The sequence below is a fragment of the Alosa sapidissima genome, chromosome 4 (genome assembly GCF_018492685.1).
Source record: "Alosa sapidissima isolate fAloSap1 chromosome 4, fAloSap1.pri, whole genome shotgun sequence".
NCBI lineage: Eukaryota > Metazoa > Chordata > Actinopteri > Clupeiformes > Clupeidae > Alosa > Alosa sapidissima.
In genome coordinates this window covers 37,360,304-37,379,994 of record NC_055960.1, presented here as the reverse complement: position 1 = coordinate 37,379,994, position 19,691 = coordinate 37,360,304, and the positions used below count along the sequence as shown (strand labels likewise).

Here is a 19,691-nt window from a genome sequence, read left to right as displayed (position 1 = left end):
AACCAGTGGTTGTGCTGTCTGGGACAGTACGAGGTATACGCACTATGATGAACACAGCAAGAAAACACGCCCTTCAGAGTTCCACATTAGCCTATATTTTTCTGAAACACTTACAGACAAACTTAATTAATGAAGGTGGCTTTGCTAACAAGCAGTGTCATTCCAGTTAGCCAAATCTACTTTTTAAGCATCATTAAACACAGGCTTCATGCACATTCATGCCCCCCACACACAATCACGTCAATGAAGGTGGAGGTTTCAGTGATGAGGACAGAGTCTAGGCTATACATTTTAGTTGAAAATGCTGACCACCCTGGATACACCAAAGCTAAAGAAGTCTGATCTTAAAGCATGTCTGTGGGATAATCATGGCTTCTGGAGTGTCTGCTTGCTTTACAGCATTATATTGCAGATTAATTGATCAATGATAGCCACAGTTGCATCACCATAAAGTAAGTTTTAGATATTGAGCAAGTTGTCTAAGTTTTTGTTTCCTGAACCTGAAGTTGGCATTGTGTGTTCATAGATAACCTCACACTCCTCTGGCAGGTAGGCTATAACCTATGGCTATACCATTCTGGTAACATTATGCATGGGCCATGTTGTATCATTGCTGAACGGTAGAATTCCTCCTCATGAGAAGAACTTGTCATATTGTAAAATAAATGATATAGTTATGACCGCCGCGCAGCGAAGCATGGAACCATGGTTTTTGTTTTGATCTGTAGCCCCCCCGCTGGACTACACCCCCAGAAAGGAGGGTAGGGCAGACACAGTTTTCTGTGAATATCTCGAGAACCGTAAGGTTTAGGAGGACCTTTTTTTTTTGTATGTTGATCTCAAGGGGCCATGTCAACCCATTCCATAACCACTCATTTCATGTATAGCGCCACCTAGTTAAAAATTAAAAAGCAAAAAAATTAGGTGTTTTCATCACAATATCTCTGGCTGACATGGTCAAAACTGCACGAAATTGAAAGTGTAGGATCATTATGACACCCTCCGTTCATGGGGGGCCTTACAATAAAATAATTTATGTGTACATTTAGTGACCGTAAACCAACAAGGATTCCCGGGACACTGACCGGGGTACACGAAACTTGGTGGGCATGTAACCCCACATGGATAGCATGGAACCATCGTTTTTTGTTTTGATCTGTAGCCCCCCCGCTGTACTGGACCCCCCAAAAGGAGGGTAGGGCAGACACAGTTTTCTGTGAATATCTTGAGAACCGTAGGGCCTAGGATGACCAATTTTTTCCGTATGTTTGCCTCCAGGGGTCATGTTAACCCATTCCATGTGCACACATGTGCATAAACTGATACACACGCACACACATACATTCACAGTAATCATACGTATGACACATACTCACACAGTAGACATATGTATGCATGCATGCACATGCACAAACACACATACGCAGGCAAACACACAAGCACGCACACACACACACACACACACTCACACACATAAACATAAACGTGTACACGCACACATGCACACAATTCAAGAATTTCTCAGAATTATGAACAGGCAAGATGGGGGTGGGGTTGTATAAAATTAATTTTATATGTGAAATCTATGAACTAATCATGTTTTGGTACTTGTTGTCTAGCAGATACCAGTGAGAATTGAGTGTGGATAATGCATAAGACAGTTAGAATCATATAGGCCTTTCAGCGTGATTTATTTTTGTGGAAAAAATGTGCTGGACTGGGCGGCGGTCATATTTTGTACCGCTCTGCAGTACATCTAGTTGATGACATGTTTATATGCGCTGCAAGATGAGCAGCTCCCATGTGGAATGAGAACCAAGATGACTGTATTGTGTTGCCCTCAAACTGTAGAGTTGAGTTCATTGCTGATGATGGTCAGGATCAAGTTTTACTTTCATGTATTTGCACAGATCTTAAGGCTATAAGTTGAAAAAAACTGGTGAATAGTACTTTTTTCAAATCCTCAAATATCGCCAAAAATATCACAACATATCGTGATATAGTTTTAAGTCTATCCTAGGTAACATAAGGCCACTTACAGTCAGTGCTGACAGAACAAGGTGCAATTATTATTAGCGCACTTTGACCTTTTAGTCCAAACCCTGATCTTGGGCATTCATGGACTAAAAATGAAGGTTTTTAATGGTGCTTGTGGTGGGCAGTCATCTAGTATGACTTTTTCATTACTGTGTTATGTGCACAGTCTATAAATCATTATCAGCCTTCTTGAGGAGGGGTCCTTGGCTTGAGGAATGACTTGCCTTTGATCACTAAATAATTAAACCATTGCAATTAATGATACCATCAAAAAGATGAAACACCTTTCTCTGTCAGGCAGGCTGGCTGTGTTAACTCACATAATGTCCACTTGTTGACAAAGGCACTTGGTGATTTTTGAGTAAGGTTTCTGAGTGATTTGGTGGATTATTCATTCATTTGGATATAAGACCGTGTCAGTGAAAACATGTGATTAGTTGACTGAAAAATATTCATAAGATGTATGTCTACCGTGTTAAACATAGTTTTGTAGATTTTATTTAATATGGTGCCTTTCTTTGTTTTGTTTGTATACATGTTTACATTTGAGGATGGGGAGCATTCATGCTGTACTAAACAGTTGTTCAAAGAAAATATTTCAGATCAGCAACATTTAAGTTCTGACTAACGACTGATTTTAGTTTGTGTGCCACTGGCGAGCTCTTGAGATGGCAGGCAGTTCTCCGCCATTTTTAGCGAGTGTAGCTGATGATACCAAGCAAGCACAACGCCAACTGCACTCCTTCTCAGTTATGTAGTGTTAACACGACAATCAGATTTTCTACCTATGGTTTATGTTCATCAAACTCGGCTATTGGCTCTGTGCAGAGAGCGAGAGTGTGATGCAGTTGCCATAGACCAGAATGTGTTCGGGTGTGATTTTTTCCACAAGAAGGCTTTAGACTACCTGCAGTCTTTGCTGCTGGCTAAAAATAACCGGTAGCAGCGATGGATACAATAGAGCTGTGAGAAGAGAGAGAGGGAGAGAGAGATGGTGTTTTTATTGGGGCTGCTTGGTTTGTTTGCCAGGGATGGTGCATCTTGTGCTGCTGTCTGAATCTCTGTTTGCAGGGGCAGCAGCACCAGCAGCAGCAGCAGAATGGCTTCTTTTTTTTTCTAGAGAGATTTGAAGATCTATTTATAGATGCCTGCTGGAGCGCTGACCGAGTGGTGGTGGTAGTGCTTCTGCTGCTTCTCTCGCTCTCTCTAGTGTGCGCTCTCTCACTCTCTCTCTCTCTCCTTTCACACTGCTTTTATCTTTCCCCTCCCTCTCTTCTCTCCCTGTACTGCATATGCCTCCCACCACTCTTTGTTTCCCCTTGCCCATGTAGTTTTCTCACAATCATTTTGTCTGCACCCATTTGCCTACCCAATATTTTTCCAGTGGTAGCCTCTTATAGCCATGTTTTCTGCTAAAGCTGTGGTGTGGATGTGAATTATTGATTTTAGCTGAGGGAAGGTGACTGGTGGTGAGGCTTTAGGTCTTGGCTCAGATTTGGCTGGGGTCACTGTCACAGAGAGATGGAGAGAGAAAGAGAGATTGAAGAAAGACACACTCAGGGCTGATGGGAAACACAGGAGGAGGAGGAGAGACAGCCTCCATAACACGCCAAAAGATCTATCTACAGTACATTACTTTTCAAAATAGGAGCTGCACCATCTAGAGGCACCAAGTCCCAATCATGGCTTACTTCTGGATGAAGACGGTGATGGTTGTCATTGTTTTTTTTTTTTGTTTTTTTTTTTTAGATAATGTGTATCAGAATAACATAAATAACATGATGCTGACTATATAAAATTGATGCATTAGGTCAGTATGCTGGGTGTCTAGAGTTTTATTTTGAAAAATGCTGGAGAAATTCTTTGTAGGGTGTCCCTCTTAGCTAATGGTTTTATTGACTAAATACGCATTTACGGAGGCTCAGATTTGCACATTAATTAAGCGTCACCACCCGAGTCTGATTATTACATTGGGAAGAGCTGAGGGATGCTCTTGCTGTGTCCACAGACGGCTGGTGTGAGTTTCTAAGTATCGCGCCCGTAGTGGCGGGTGGTCATAAGGTTTCAGTTGCATTAGCATCATCAAGACCAGCTAGCAGCTGTGCTGCACTGCACTCGTGCAAGTTAAATTTATCACCACTTAGGCTACACATGCAGTTGTTGTATCCTTGGCAATATTGTATTCCATTCCTTTGCACATTTTGGGCACCTTTCCATGAGGCTCACTGTCTACACGATACGCATTGCTTGTGGGAGTTGGGGGTAAGAGGGTGTTTATAAATAGTACTGCATATGCGCCAGTGTAGGCCTAATGTGTTTCTGATAAAAAGAACTTAAAAAAAAAAACGTCCATTTCCTTAGGCAAAGGTTGTCTTGTTTTGCAGGACGGTGTCGATTGTGGGATGTTTTGATGCAGCAGTGGTAGCCTCAGCAGTGCAAGGGTTTTCTTGTTTTGCAGGACTGTGTCGATTGTGGGCGCCCTACGTGAGCGCTGTATATCTTGGGAAGCTGCTCACCCTTCACCTCTTGTCCACCCAACCCCCTCCACACCGCATGCATTTGTGGCTCTGGCTTGCGTAGTAGTGTATACATACATACACCTACACACACACACATGCATGTACAAACACACACACAAACACCGCAGGTCTGGCCTATAGGAATTAGGTAGCATTAGTGGATCTTTATCTCTGATCACGTGTCTAAGGGCTAGTCCACATGTACCAAACCGATCTTTGTTTCCTCCGTCTTCCCTGGAACCGTATCAAGAATATTTGCGTCCAAACGGATCCATCTCAACACGACTCAACACGTTACTTCATATCCTAAGCCTATAGGCGGCACTGTTTCTCTTACAGAAATTGACCAAAGCTTGCGCGCTGTAAGCTATACAAACAAACAGACAGAATAGGCTACGACGAAAATGGCTAGTGCAAGGAAACCAGAATTGTTTGTGTGGACTGATAGTGAACTGCCAACTGTAGTCAACTGTAAAAACTAATAAACTTCATTTTTACGGTTTGTGAAGGGTGCAGTCCCGTCCTTTATTTGGCTAATGCTGGTACAAATAATCTCCTTTACTTTCTTTGGTTGTAGGATAGTCTGCGATTCACATTAGTTTTGGATATCACCGTTGCATAGGCTACTAAACGCTAGGTCTACCCAAGTTAGGCTATTCTGTCGCCACATTCATAATATTACTATAATACCTTTGTTAGTAACAGTCGACACTTTTGCCTGCATCAAATCGCGCATTCGCATTTAGTGTGCATCTACCATTGGCTTAACATGAGTTACGCGTCTTTGTATGCTCATATCTGACTTCACTAGACTATGAATGCATTTATTTATGTTGTAAGACATGTAAAATAAATGAACGACACCGCCACTACGCACAAATTAATTTAAACTTACACCGCACTTCCCTAATAACTTCTGACTAATAGTTCTCTCGCGTCACTGACGATAGCTAGAAATGCATCAAGAAAACACAGGGAAAACACTGTTCAGTCCACCAAGTCATGAGAATGAGTCATGATTGGCGCTGCGCAGCATCAGTTGTGATATTTATCCTACTGAGTGTAATCGTAGGCAATGTCATGTATGAAAACTAGTATTGTATAGGCAATACTATAAGTGTCAAGTCCAGGGGTGTGGCGATGACATCATCAATACGCAGGTATGCGGTTTCGCCGTCCAAACGAACTCACAAGGGCTACGGTTTCAGATTTTTCCACCCTGGGACCAGGTTTAAAAAAGGTCCGGTTTCGGGCAGTGCGTTTACAGGATTCGTTTGGATGGGGCCTAAACTGAGCAGAACCTGAACCAAACCTTTGCACAGTGCACGCACGCACGCACGCACGCGCACACACACACACGCGCGCACGCACGCACGCACGCACGCAACCTTTTACTGCATCTAGAGACTTGGTGAGAATATTCTGATTTCTCTTCAGCTCAGCCAGTGCTTAGTTTAGAAGCATGATTGTGACTGACGGAAATGAAAGGGGTGGAAGTAGAGTATCAGGGATCCAACCAAATACACTTGGGTAGAATATGAACAAAATATCTCAACCTTGAACCGTGATTGGAATCTATAGCTGTAATTAGGAAATAAACTGTTCTGTCAAAACCTTTATGGAGGTTAAGTAGTTGACGATTTGACGTGTCTGTCACCTAAAAGAGATCAGCTTGGCTTTCTGTGTGAATGTTTTTCTAATTTGAAATTTGGCCTACGGAGGCAACTTCCCTCTTGCAGAATCCTTCCCACTCTCGTAGGTCCATTGATCAAAATCTGTTGTCAGTCCCACGCACTTGATTCTACTGCCCCACTGTCAGTCCCACGCACATGATTTTACTACCCCCAGACTCCTGAATGCTCTTCCAATTAGCATTAAGTTTGCTGAAAGTGTTGACTGTTTTAAGGGACAACTGAAGACTCATTTGTTTAGATTAGTTTTTGGGTCACTTCTGTTTACAACAACCTGATCATTTTATCTGTTTAAGTCATTTTAATTTTATATGTTTTATTTATTTATCCTTATTCTATTTTGCTACTTTGATTTATTTTCCATGCACTTTTCTGTGAAGCACTTTGTGATCCTGTCTGTGAAAACCGCTATATAAATAAACTAAATTTACTGACTTTGTGCAGTTCTGTTAAGTGTGGTTCAATAAAGTCCTCTCCCCTCTTTAAATTATAGATTTGTTTTTTTTTTACTCAGTTAAGGACTGTATGTAACAAATAGCCTTTCAAGTCTCAAGAGGTCTCTGTGGGGTGGAGAGAATGACCATAACTAATTGTCCATAAATACACTGCCCGGTCATCATGTGATGGGACTGAATTTGATGGTACCTCATTTTGACCTGTTGAGCTTTTACTAAATAATTCATATTAATGTGTCTCACTTTTGAGCAAAGTAACCAAAAAATAATGTGTTCTTTCTGTGTACTTTAAAATAATGTGTGTGTGTGTGTGTGTGTTCATGTTGCCTTTGCCTTCTTGTTATTAGGGTATAGTGTGACGGTGGCCTTTAAACAGCTGGGCTTCTCGGCTAGCCCTCAGCTGCCTGTCAGTGCAATTATATTATTACTGTGCCTGATTGCAGGAGAGTGAGAGAGGCAGAAGCAGGGATGGAGCGAGAGAGTGGGGGGGGGCAGAGAGAAGGAGGCAGGAACAGTGTGAGCGTGCGCACGGAACCGGGAGAACGAGAGAACGAGAGAATCTGTAGCTCAGTGGCTCTCGTTCGTTCATTCAGAAAAAAGGAAAGCACCGTTGTCAAAAAGAGAGGTGTCCTTCGTTCACAAAATACTAACGATAGGCAGACAAGGTAGGACAAGGTTGCAGGGAAGAGCAGAGCAGCGTGAGAGGGTGAAGAACACAGACAGGGACATCATTATTCTTTTTTAATGAGAGAGATTGACTCCATTCATCACCAGACAGAAGTGCAGCTAGCGCTGTCTGATGTGCCGTGGTCACTGAGACACCCCGTTTCCTGAAGACGACACAGAAGCTGAACAGGAGAACACAGAAGGTGTGTGTGTGTGTGTGTCTTTGGGTGAGTGTGTAGTATGTTCACTAGTGTTGCGTACTGTAAACTCCAGGCTGCTGGCTTTATGTTGAATGGATTGTACAGTCTTCTCCTCCAGAGGCTTCTTACTCTTAGAGCATCTGATCATCTGTGCTCTCTCTCTCTCTCTCTCGCTCTCTCTCTCTCTCTCTCTCTCTCTTTATATCTTCCATCTGTCCTTGTCCTAATACTCTTCTGTCATTATTGCTTTGGTGGTGTTTTTATCAGTGATTTCATGAGAGCATGTTGCCGTTGGGTGAAGTCCTGACTAAGAAGGATTTCTGGAGACTCTTTTAGATTATTGGGACATTGACAAGCAACCACAAGTGTGCTGCTCAGGGTTATGTTGTCTTGCATTGCTGATTTAAAAAAAATGATGATAATAATTGTGTGTGTGTGTGTGTGTGTTATCTAAGTTTAATATCTGCCATTCTGTGCATCGGGTTTGCTGTGAGAACTTTTCAGGGCTGATGTGTGTATTCAGGTGTGCAGGGTTTTCAGGGCTGATGTGTGTATTCAGGTGTGCAGGGTTTTCAGGGCTGATGTGTGTATTCAGGTGTGCAGGGTTTTTACTGGCTGTTGCCATCAGCTCTGCCTCTGTGTTATTCTAGCATCTTGAGAATGTTCAAACAGGTTTTCTCTCTCAGTAGTGTTTCCTTGCTGAAATCAGTCAGCCCCAATGAAATAGGGCTAACTTACTTTTTATTGATATTGTGTGTGTGTGTGTGTGTGTTGGTGTTGAGTTGGAGAGGTCTTTGGTCGGTCTCCCTTTGCTGTGAGACACAGTGCTGACGCTGATGAGGTAATGAGGAATTCCCTGCTACTGCGTCCTCTGTAGGAAGGGGGAGGGGACTAGGGTGGAGACCTGGAAGAGGCGTCACTTTGAGTGACACTGGCACAGCAGACTGTGTGTGTGTGTGTGCGTGTGACTGTGTGTGTGTGAGTGTGTGTGTTTTATCTGTGGGGGTGTTTGGTGCAACGCAGGAGGGAGGTAGAAAGGGAGAGAGAGAGAGAGAAAGAAAGAAAGAAAAGGAGAGAGTGAGAGAAGCAGGAATGGATGGATGATTAAAGATATGGCGAGGAGAGAGGGTGATGGGTGCAGCCTGTTAGGAATTTCTTCCCAAAAGATGACTCCAATAAGCAAGCACAGGGAATCAGGAGAAAGCATCCTAACCTCCATCCTCACCCACACACACACCAAATGAGATACACCCCCCCCCCCCCCCCCCCCCCCCACCATCCATCTCTCTCGCCCCTCCCACGCTGCTGGAGCTGTCACTGGCATTGTCTGCATCTCCACCTGCTTTCCAGCCAGCTTTTCTCCCCTTATTTATTTTACCAACATAATGCGCTGAGAGATGAGAAGCGCGGGAAATGGGGGGAGAGAGAGAGAGAGAGAGAAATAGAGAGAGAGCGAGAGAAGAGAAGGAGGCAGAGACAGAAAGAAGTAGAGGGAGGGAGAGAAAGGGAGAGTGAAGGGGAGAGAGAGAGAAGAGAAGTGGGGAGAAAAAAGAGGGAGAGAGAAGAGAGGGAGAAGGAGAGAGAGGGAAGTGGAGAGCGCAACACCGCAGCAAAGCCCTCTTGAATAAAAAATCTGCCACTATAAATAGAAAGCAGTCCTCATGGCCTCACCGCGCTTTCAGCTCTCAAAAACCCCACACTCCTCTTTCTCTCTCGTTCTCTCGCTCTTTCCATTCTATGCCTTGTCTAGCAGACAATCTTTCTGCTTTTTCTATGCTTCCTGCCGCCATCACTGTCATGTCTTCCTCTTAATCAATACCATCGTGATGACTATCACTATCACTAAAACCTGCTTCCTCACTGGCAAATTATCATTTGCATTTCTTCCCTCCCTCTGTGAAGCTTTTCAACTCGAAGTGAAGAGGTACTTTTGGAGTTTAATTTTCTTGTCACACATATCTGCTCCTGAACGCATTCAATATGCCCCCCACCCCATGCCATAACACTAAAGCTCTTACCAACCGGCAGCTACACCAGGAAGAAACAGTCTGTAGAGAGATCTTTTGCACAGGCATTAACCTACAATAGAGCATTACTTTGCCGGTATGATGGTCTCATCCTTAACAACAAGCAGCACTTTGCACCTTTGCGTTGCACCATTGCGTTCTCTTTATGGTTATTTGGGTGAGCTAATTAAACCCAAGACAGACCCAAATGCTTACTGTCCACAGTGAAGTTACCTACCTTTGGCTTGTTTACAGGTAGGTTTGTTTGTTTGTTTGTTTGTTCTGGGCTATGGCAGGCCAGGTTGTAGGGAATGGGGATGCCGTGGACATGACGTGCATACTGATGAGCATTCCGTGGGAAAAAGGGATGGCGAGCTACTGAAACGAAGGAGGAGTGTGTGCCACCCCTTTTTGTAGGCAGCTTAGAACGCCATTAAACTTTTATGTCCAAAGTGAATATTTCCTGCCAACTTCTGCCAAGATTGGCCTCCACAGGAGCCCACTGACTCCTGTCAGTTGTGCTGTATGAATGCAAAATAATTGCCCACTGACTCCTGTCAGTTGTGCTGTATGAATGCAAAATAATTGGCAAACATGGATGCCTGTTTGTTTGGAAATTTGACTAATTTTTATGCTGTCATTGCAGTTTTAAACCCTTAAAAAACAAATGACAGGTTTTTGTGATGCCTGTCAGATTATGGTGATTGTATGCCTGACGCATGTCCACAATTATCATTCACATTTTTTAAAGCATTTAAAACATTGTTAGATTTGCTGAGCCACAGATGTACAGTATCAGTAAAAGCCTCTGTTCTTGGCGTTGGAGTAGGTGTTTTTTCTGTTTCAGAGTGATCAGCCCCATAGATATAGGTCTAGTTTATCCACCCCATAGATGTAGGTCTAGTTTATCAACCCCATAGATGTAGGTCTAGTTTATCACCGGAGAACATCTATTCCCTTTTTCATGCATTGTGCAGCACGCTGTCCTTATTCAGCCATGAAAGGAATACATATCCCATAAGCCCTCTGCTGTTTAGGAATACATATCCCATAAGCACTATGCTGTTTAATTACAGTAAATGTACCAAAGCTGACTGTTGTGTAATGGCCCCATGTTATGCAGCAGGAAGTATTGGCAGTTGCTTTCCGTGGCCCCCTAGACGGACAACAACTTGAAGCTAAAGCATGCCAAATGTTTCTGTGTAGATCTACAAGCAGAGCAGAGTTGCCATTTTGATAGCAGATTTGATGCAGCCATTGGAGTTGTTTCACACGCCCCAAATTTGGCTACATGTACATACCATGTGCTGCACTACTGAAGGAGTTGGTTGTCATATGTTCTGAGTTGTAGTTGGTTTACACAGTTGTATGGAGGCCTAATACTGGGCTTAGTTTCTACAAAGCACTCGAGTGCCAGAAAAAAAAAAAATCTTCAAGAATTAACAAGGGAATGATGGATCATGAGAACCTTCTGTCTTGAATTTAGAGATGTAAATATGTTGGAAGAATTCCAGAAAGCGGTAAGTAGATTCAGTTCACATGTAATATTTGTCCTGCGAAACGTATAGCTATGAAACAAGTTGCACAAGACTGTTGGTGCCGCTCGCCCTGGTGGTGCCCTGGCATTTGAACCTAATTAGTTTGATTGATCGATTGGGAATGAAAGCCACAGCAGGAGTTGATGAAGAGGAACGAGACTTGGGATCCGATCGGCCCACCCAGGGTCCGGGGTCTTGAGGAGAGACAGGAGAGCAGTGCAGACGCCTGATTTTTATTTTCTTTCTTTCTCTCTCTCCTTTTCAGCCGGAGAGCCCTGCACCTAATTACCGCTCCCACCACCCACCAGGGCTGTGACTCGACCCGGGAACACTCGGCCGGTGAGTCATGCGAAAAGTGCAGTGCTGAATTAGAACCAATACCCCCCCCCCCCCTCCCAGTTGTGCTCACCAGCAAGGCAAAGAAATAGTCTGTTATTTTTGTTCCTTTTTTGAATGTAGATCAAGTCAGAACTGTCAAGCTCACAGGCTTGCCATTAATATATGCCAGACCATAATGGGCAGGACGTTATCGCAGGTCATCAGTGAAGAGCACCCAGTTTAACGCCCCCCCCCCCCCCCCTCTCCTCCCCTCCCCTCCCATCTCCATGCATGTACATTTCCTAATTGAAGTAAAATTATGTCTAATTAGAAAAGTGTGGATCCTTTTTCCGTGTTTATGCTGCAAGCAATCAGTCGATGAGTCATTAAGCCCCTGAGAGTTCTCCGGGTGGTCTCTCGGGTGAACTCTGAGCCGGTGACCTGTAGATGAGGTCTGGCAGCCTGGGCTTCACTTCCCAATGAAGATGCACAGCAGCTGTTTTGTAGCTCAATAAGCTGTAGTGTCTGAGTCTCATCTATAGTCAATGGCCTGGTTTCCCAAACATAAGTCTAGACCCAGACTAAAAGCTCTTTTGTAGCGGAGATCTGCAGTTTTAAACTAGGCTTAATCCGCATCCAGGAAACTGGTTCCTGTATCATCTTTTTAATTTGCTGTTGGGAGGAGGTGGGGGGGGGGGGTTGAAAATGGAGGTTGGGAGGGGAGTGTTGCTGTGAGAAGAGAGATGAAGAGGGAGGAGCGTGGGCAAGAGAAGTGTGGAACAGAAAACGGTGGGGAAGCAAATCGGAGCGAAAAACACCCCATGCCTGTGTGTTGGCCTCGCAAGCCGAGCGGAGCGTGAGTGCGGTCGCTGTGAGCGCAGGTGAGCAGATGGCTTTGCCCCGTGTGAGGCAGACCCTGCCACCGCTGTCAGGGCACTGGCGTCATCGCCAGCGCCTGCTCTCGCTTCCGTCTAATTACACCCAAACTCCACACGGAGCTCCGAGCAGCACCACACCCAAACAAACACCGCAGAGTCACCTAGTTCCTCCATTGAACCGTGAGGATTTCTGCTCAACGCTAAGGATGGTTAATGGAGGTCTCTCCTTATTTTCCCCCTCCAATCCTTTCAAATTAAGACCTCTAAGCTTCAACACTAACCTTGGAGTTAAGTTAAAATATGCTTAGCTGTCTTCCAAAATGGCAAACACTGGAATTCTTGCGTCTTGCGGCTAGGAATCCTCAATAAGTCGCCTAGTTCCTTCATTTATTTTAACTAGGGATGCACAATATATCGGCGGCCGATATATTATTGGCCGATAAGCGAAAAAATTAAAATATTATTATCGGTCCGATAACAGAATTCTGGCCGATAATTTGCGCCGATATTTTTTAAAGTCCTAATTTAGGCCTACGTAAGGTCCGTCTGGCTACACTGAGCTACTTGAGCTTGGTTGGCTATACTTTTTCCTCAATATAATGTCAGCGGTGTGAATGTATTTCACCACTCTAAGAAAATCTGTGGATATGCATTCATTTGGAAATCTGTGGATCTCAAAATCCTCTCGTGAATGATCCGCCATTTAACCTTACCAGAGCGGAGCTCAGCCCTATCTAGAGCCGTCTTGTGCTGGTGTGTTTGCACTTTACCGCGCTGGTCGGGAAAACAAATAAACAAACTCGTTAGTGGGACGACTACATAAGTAGGCCTAGTTCTAAGTTGTGTTTTAGTATTATATTTGCATTACTTTAGCTTGGGTTTTATATTATTACCTAGAAATATGCTAACAATTCGTGCTTCAGTTCCAGACAGGTCACCATAATAAGTTATTAAAACCTTCGGGGCTAACGCCTTTCATATCTGCTGCAGCAGGTTGTGCGCAACAGAGTAGACGGACATAAGATACAGTCTGAGGAGTTGCAGCTTTATTCAGTTACCCGCAGTTGAAACTAATCTTAAGTTTCCCTCACAAACTCTGATTTGGTCGCTATACTGTAGCTTATTCCAAGCTGAGCCGTTTATGAGCGTTTAGTCCTAAAGGAAAAAGATTCAAACTCTCTAGCCACTCACTCGCAATTCACTGACTTCAGGTTCACTTAAAGGAGCCACACATACTGTAGGGCTAGGCTACTGTTATGTTGTTGACTGCCGTACTATTGAGGACTATTATGAGTTCTGTCCATCATTTGGTGGTAGGTAAAATTACTGCAATAAAATTATGCTTATTAAATGCTTTCCCCAAATCACTTTTCACAATTTTTTTTCAAGAGTAATATTATCGGTTATCGTATCGGTATCGGCCACAACAAACCAATAAATATCCGTTATCGGCACTAAAATTCCATATCGGTGCATCTCTAATTTTAACCGTGATGATTTCTGCTGAACACTAAGGATGGTTAATGGAGGTCTCTCCTCCAATCCTTTCAAGTCGAGACCGTTTCCTTGGCAGTAGCAGCAGCAGCAGCGTCAGGCTGTGGAGTCGTGGATTGCTTCTTTCAGCTTGTTGATGTGTTCCTGTTGTTGGGAACAGCGCGTGCATGTCATTGATGGTGTTGGGTTTCCGCCTCTCCTGTGTGTATTGGTTTCGTTGCTCGTCGGCAGCAGGCGTGCCATTGATGGTATCTGCTTGTGAGCGCATACGTGACGAGTGTAACAGCATTGACGCTGGCGTCCCTAATGATGTGTGTCAGTAATCATGACGTATTGGTGTCAGCATTAGTTATATGTTTATGCTTCCCCATGCTTTCCTTGGTGGTGGTGTCCAGTGTTGGCCATGTCTGCCTCAGTTTGGGTTTCCAGACTGTGACCCGAGGGTCTAAGGGTGTGGGGCATGCAAGGGCTGTCTATATTTGGCTGTTCTAAGCTGGACTTGGATATATTAGGGTGGCTGGCATGTCTAGAAGGCCTGAGGTCATTGGCGGGAGTTACTGGGTGTATACCAGACCCAGTGAAATTCCTGTTAAATAAGGTTTCAGTGTCTTGGAACTTGGAACTAGTAAGTTGCACAACTATACTGACACAAACAGTCTATGTTTATGTGAGAAGTTAAAATACAACATATGTCAATATGTGCATCAAATGCCAATATTCCTGTTCCTATTAGTCCATCTATTCTGATTTTCTGTTATATGTGGTGTATTTTAAGTGTTAATAGAGTTAACCCACACACTGATGAAGATGCCAAACAAGTGTTAGAAAATTTGATTTTTCTTCAATTATATAAAAGATATTTTAATTTGTAAGTAGAAGTTTTGAACTCATTGGCAAAGGTGCAGAATGGATCAGTTTTGGATGGGGTCTGACTCAAGGGGCAGCTCCCCTGATTTAGTTTCACTTCCTCCATCATTCCAAAATGCAGCATTTTTTCAGTCAAAGTGACCGGCAGAGGTTTCGTTTTCCGGACATTTTGATGATATGCTGGTCAAATATCCTATTATCCCTTCTTAATTACAACTGGAGACAGGCTATGTAGCTTAAAGAATTAAATAATCAGGCTGTATAGAATGCAACATGTTCATTAGCCTAACTTAAACATGCCTAACAAGATAGCCAGTATCTTTTCATGGACAGCAAGAGTCCGCTTTGTTCGTTGTTTTAAAAAGGCTTTGTTTGATGCTGCTACCCAAGTTATCTCCAGTAGTGACTGTTTAACTTACACAGATGCGCACCCACAAGAATGAGCGCTCACACCACTACCCCCTAATCCTATGCCTCTTTATTTGATAACAATAAATTAAGAAATGTTTCCTATTCTGGGAAATGTTTAGTTTCTTTTTCTTTCGGCCACGGTTCAATGGTACCGTTTAATTGTGCCAGAAATTATCCACGGACCAGTAATCGCCTCGTCGAGGAGGCCCTAACCCTGCAGATCATAGACAGAGAACGCATAGGCCTACTGTATGCTTTGGGTAAAGAACACTTTGCCTGTCCAGTGTACACGGAGAATGACAGTGTCTTGGAGCGGCCGCACCCCCCGCAACTCCACTTCCAATGTCACTGATTCCGACAGATACGCCCGACACTTCTGCTTTTTATCTGGTGGTGGTGGATTTGACGATTTGGTGAGGCTTCAGACGTCACCAATTTATCATCATCCATCGCGTCTGGCCTCTGAAAAAACTAAAAAGGCTAGTCTGCCTGGGCCTGGCCATGTTTGAACCGCCTCACTCATTTGTTCGTTGTTTAACATGGACGTTTTAAGCGTGCGCTTCCTATTTGAAATGCAGCATAGGCTATGCGTGTTGTTTAACTCATTGAATGCCAAGCTATTTTCGGGAGCTTTGTCCTAGAGTCTTTCATGAAATATGAAGTGTTGCCTGTTACTTGTGTACACTTTCCGGGAAGTGATCAGCGAGACCTGGCGAGACTGCCACCTAGTGATAGACCCACGAAAATGGCCTGGTTTTGACCTGACGTGCATGCGTCACTGATTCGACCCAAAGCAGCAACCGAGTTATGATAAAATGTCCAGATTGTGCGTTTTCATGAGTTTTCGATCTTCATATATTTCATTTCCATTCATCACAGAGTTCTCAAAATCACATATAAGGTGTGTAAGAGTGTCTAGTTTCGTAATTTAAAAAAAAAAGCTAAAAACGTAATATTACGTTTTTGGCACTCAACGCATGGGAAGGAAGGCACTCAATGAGTTAATAGCTTACTTTTCAAACGGTAGAGCCTGTTCAATTAAAAACATAGCCAGAGGACGTATAATATAGGCTTACATATTAAGGCTTGTTCTCAAATTCAGATTGCGTTAGGGGACGGGATTATTAGCCAATTTCAATCTGACAATTTGACCGGAGAGATTTAATTTTGTCGGACATTTCATTTTTTTTTCGGCCAACGTCCGGTGATTACCGGACAACGGAAACCCTGCCCCATGGTCTCCCTGAACATGCAGTTTTCACGTTGTCTGACAGTTGACAATGATGACTGTCTGACAGTAGTGTCAGTTGGACCGTATTCTTAGAACTCTTGGCATTATGTTTGTAATGCCCACTTTATATTAGTATGCCAAACCCAGGATAGGAAAGTGACCATCAGGTCTTGCAGGCATGCCTCTTGATTAGGTTTTAATATGCTGTATCTCTTAATGCGGTCAAAGAGCACTCTAATGATGTTGTAAGACTCAAAGGAAAGATTAAGAAAAGAGGCATCTGAATAGATTGGCTCGGTTGAGGCCCCATTGCTTCTTCTCTTCTCTCGTCTGGCTCTGTCCGTTGGCATTTTGTCAGACCAGCCGTTAACAGTGTGTAGCTGGAAAAATGTATTGAGTGGTACAGTTTATACATAATGTGCTGGGATATTCGATCCAAAACTATAAAGGGGAGGAAGTTCCAAAGCATTCTGGAAAATTCCACACTGTTTTTGGCTAGGGCTGTACAATTACCTAATCCATTTTCAGCCAAAATCACAATTTGAACTAATGGAATTAACTATTCGCCAAGGCTGCAATTAAATGGCAACCCTGTCTCAAATATTCGCCAAGGCTGCAATTAAATAGCAACTCCGTCTCAATAGTTGAAGCAACACCAAAGCACTTTTCCTCTTTGGTCCCCCTACAGGTTGGAAGTGTAATTGTCCAATACCGCTGTGTTAAATAATTTAGTCTATTGCAGCCTACCGTCTTCCATTTATATGTACCTGCTGAGTACGCTCCACCTTGCTTCACCTATCAGCTATTGTAACGCTTGCCGTAAAGCAAGTGCGAATGCACAGTGCCGTTCACCCTGTTACCCTGGAGTGATGCTGTGTAATGTGAAATAGGCTTGGTTGTCAATCGCCTACTGTGGGAGATCCCCTAACTATAGCGAAAGGAAGGCAACACCTCTCCTGTGTATGTCTGAAAAATTAGGGCAGCGCTCCTAAAATGGGGAACGCCTACATGAAAGTAATGAATTGCTGCAAGCAAACAAAGATTTTTTTTTTTTTTGAAGCTTTGCATAGATGTCAAGGTTACCAAGACACCAAGAAGGGTTGCAGCAAAATTCCAGCAACTTTCAAAGTTGGAAACTTTCAATGGGACTTAACAGGAATATGTGGTAATTAACCATATGGGAATAAACAGGAAATGTGCTAAATTGCAGTTTAGTCTATAACAGGGAACATAGTTGCAGCACCTCTTTCCACCCCTTTGCAAGCAAAGTGTTTGTCAAGCAAAGTGTTCAGATATCCTCTGTACAGCACTTTGGTCAGTGGAAACTGTTTTAAATGTGCTCTATAAATTAAATTTACTTACTTACTTACTTACAGATTGTACAATATTTAAGCAATGTTTCATGTTAAATATTTTATAATCTTGTGTGTTGGGCTGTTGCCCTTATCATATGCCTTAACAAAGATATTGCATGTAAATATAATTTCCACTTCCTTCTTCATTGTCTTCATATTCTACCTTGCTCCAAAAGTGGTTAAGTGGGTTTGACATTGGAATTTTTGTACTTCAGGAGACATTTCCTCAGATAAGCACTTGTTTTATTTTTTTGCTGTGATCATTTTGTTTAAATCCAGCAAACTCTGTTCTTGCTAGAACGCTTCTGGAAACCCTCTAAAGGACCAGTCTCAACAGACAGGTCGTCTTTTCTCACTACAACCAATCTACCTGATAAAAGGCATTTTTTAAATCTCAGTCCTTGCATTATTACGAAATTGCCACGCTATTTTAGTATCATCACAAAGTAAATTCAATGCTAACGGCACTCTTAACCAACTGGAAGCTGATCTGCCCTGTTTGATAGATAATTAGGCAGCATTAGCCTAATTGTAGGACAGTATTATTCTGAATATTACTCTATTCATTGGCTACCACCTCACTGCCTGTACAGGAAGACTGCAAAGAACACGCCTTGTGCATGTTCTGTTGCATTATTAATTGGTTATTTGCACCTAACAGATGACCAGTTGGTGGATGTTGGCTCAGCTGCTCTCAAGGCGTTTTTTGACCAACTGAGAGAGAACTGGTTCTTGAACTGGTTCCATTCAAAATTCCTTGAATTTTGGCCCCAGCTGTGGCGCAACTGGCTGGGGTACCTGCACCGTAAGCAGACGACCCAGGTTCAATTCCTGCCCCGTGGTCCTTTCCGGATCCCACTCCGACTCTCTCTCCCACTCACTTCCTGTCATTCTTAACTGTCCTGTCATTAAAGGCATAAAAAGCCCAAAAAAATATACTTAAAAAAAAAAAAAAAAAAATCCTTGAATTTCGATGCTATCTTGGGAACCAGCCAGCATTTTCACTTTTTTCACTTTTGTTTTGAACCAGTGAGGAGTCTTCAACAGAATTTGTAGTGTGTATATCTAACCTATCGAATGACACACCCACTTTGGTTCACTTCGGTCCGATAATGTAACATGCTTATCTTCATACTAACGTTGCATCTGTATTACCATTTATACACATTAACTCTTAAAAAAAGAATGCATTAACAAAACTCTGGATCCATATTATGAATGATACAAGCCCTAAAAATAAAATACTTATATATATATATATATATATATATATCAATTCTTGTGTTTTGGTTTGATCTCCTTATTCAATCATGCAGCGACCTGGGTATAGCAGAGACTTTCTAATGAGGAGACACAGCACTCGAAAAATCTCCATAGAAATGGATGGGGTTAGTTTGTAACGCCAATATGGCAGTTGTCTATGCATATCACACCCCTTCTGCGGCAAAACGTCGACATGTGAATACATTGAGCCAATCATGTGGTGTTTTGTGTATACACCGTGCCAATCGTGTTGTGATCTCGCCGCTGGAGCAAGATTGGTGTTGTGAAGCCTTGCGCACGTGCATTTCTGCCGAAACGGTTGCCCGATGAGTGCCCAAAAAGCGTTGCAATATGGCTGCCAAGTGGAGGGACTTAAAAGGACTTTGGGTATAGTCAGCGTTGACGGGCTCTATCCGAGTTGAATTTACAACATGCAGCCCAGAAATTCCCTCCCAACCCAAGTGTCTTGAAAAAAAGTGAATAGTGAATTTGAAAGTGAGAATATTAGAGTTTCCCTCAAATTACTTTTGCTGAGGAATAATCTTTTAATTTACAGATTTGATGCAGCCAACCAGTATTTGTGGCGTAAACTTTTGGGATGTTTTGGGATGTTTCACTATTGCAGAAATCGCCGTCATCTATCATGTGGCATTAACACAAAACCTTAGAAATGCAGTAAGTAGATCTGATTATAGTATGTAGATATTGCAGGGGAAATTGTCTAGTGGATGTTTGCCTTCTGCTGTGTTTCATGTCATTGCA

The 19,691-nt window shown here is 43.0% G+C and overlaps 1 long non-coding RNA gene across 2 annotated transcripts in view; it reads left to right on the top strand.

Annotated features, from left to right (window-relative positions):
- LOC121707525 overlaps positions 1-19,691 on the top strand; it is a 32,655-nt gene that overhangs the window by 1,942 nt on the left and 11,022 nt on the right. For both annotated transcript variants that reach the window (XR_006031345.1, XR_006031344.1), the window contains one exon: positions 11,378-11,451. This is a non-coding gene — a long non-coding RNA (uncharacterized LOC121707525). The remainder of the gene's footprint in view (positions 1-11,377; positions 11,452-19,691) is intronic.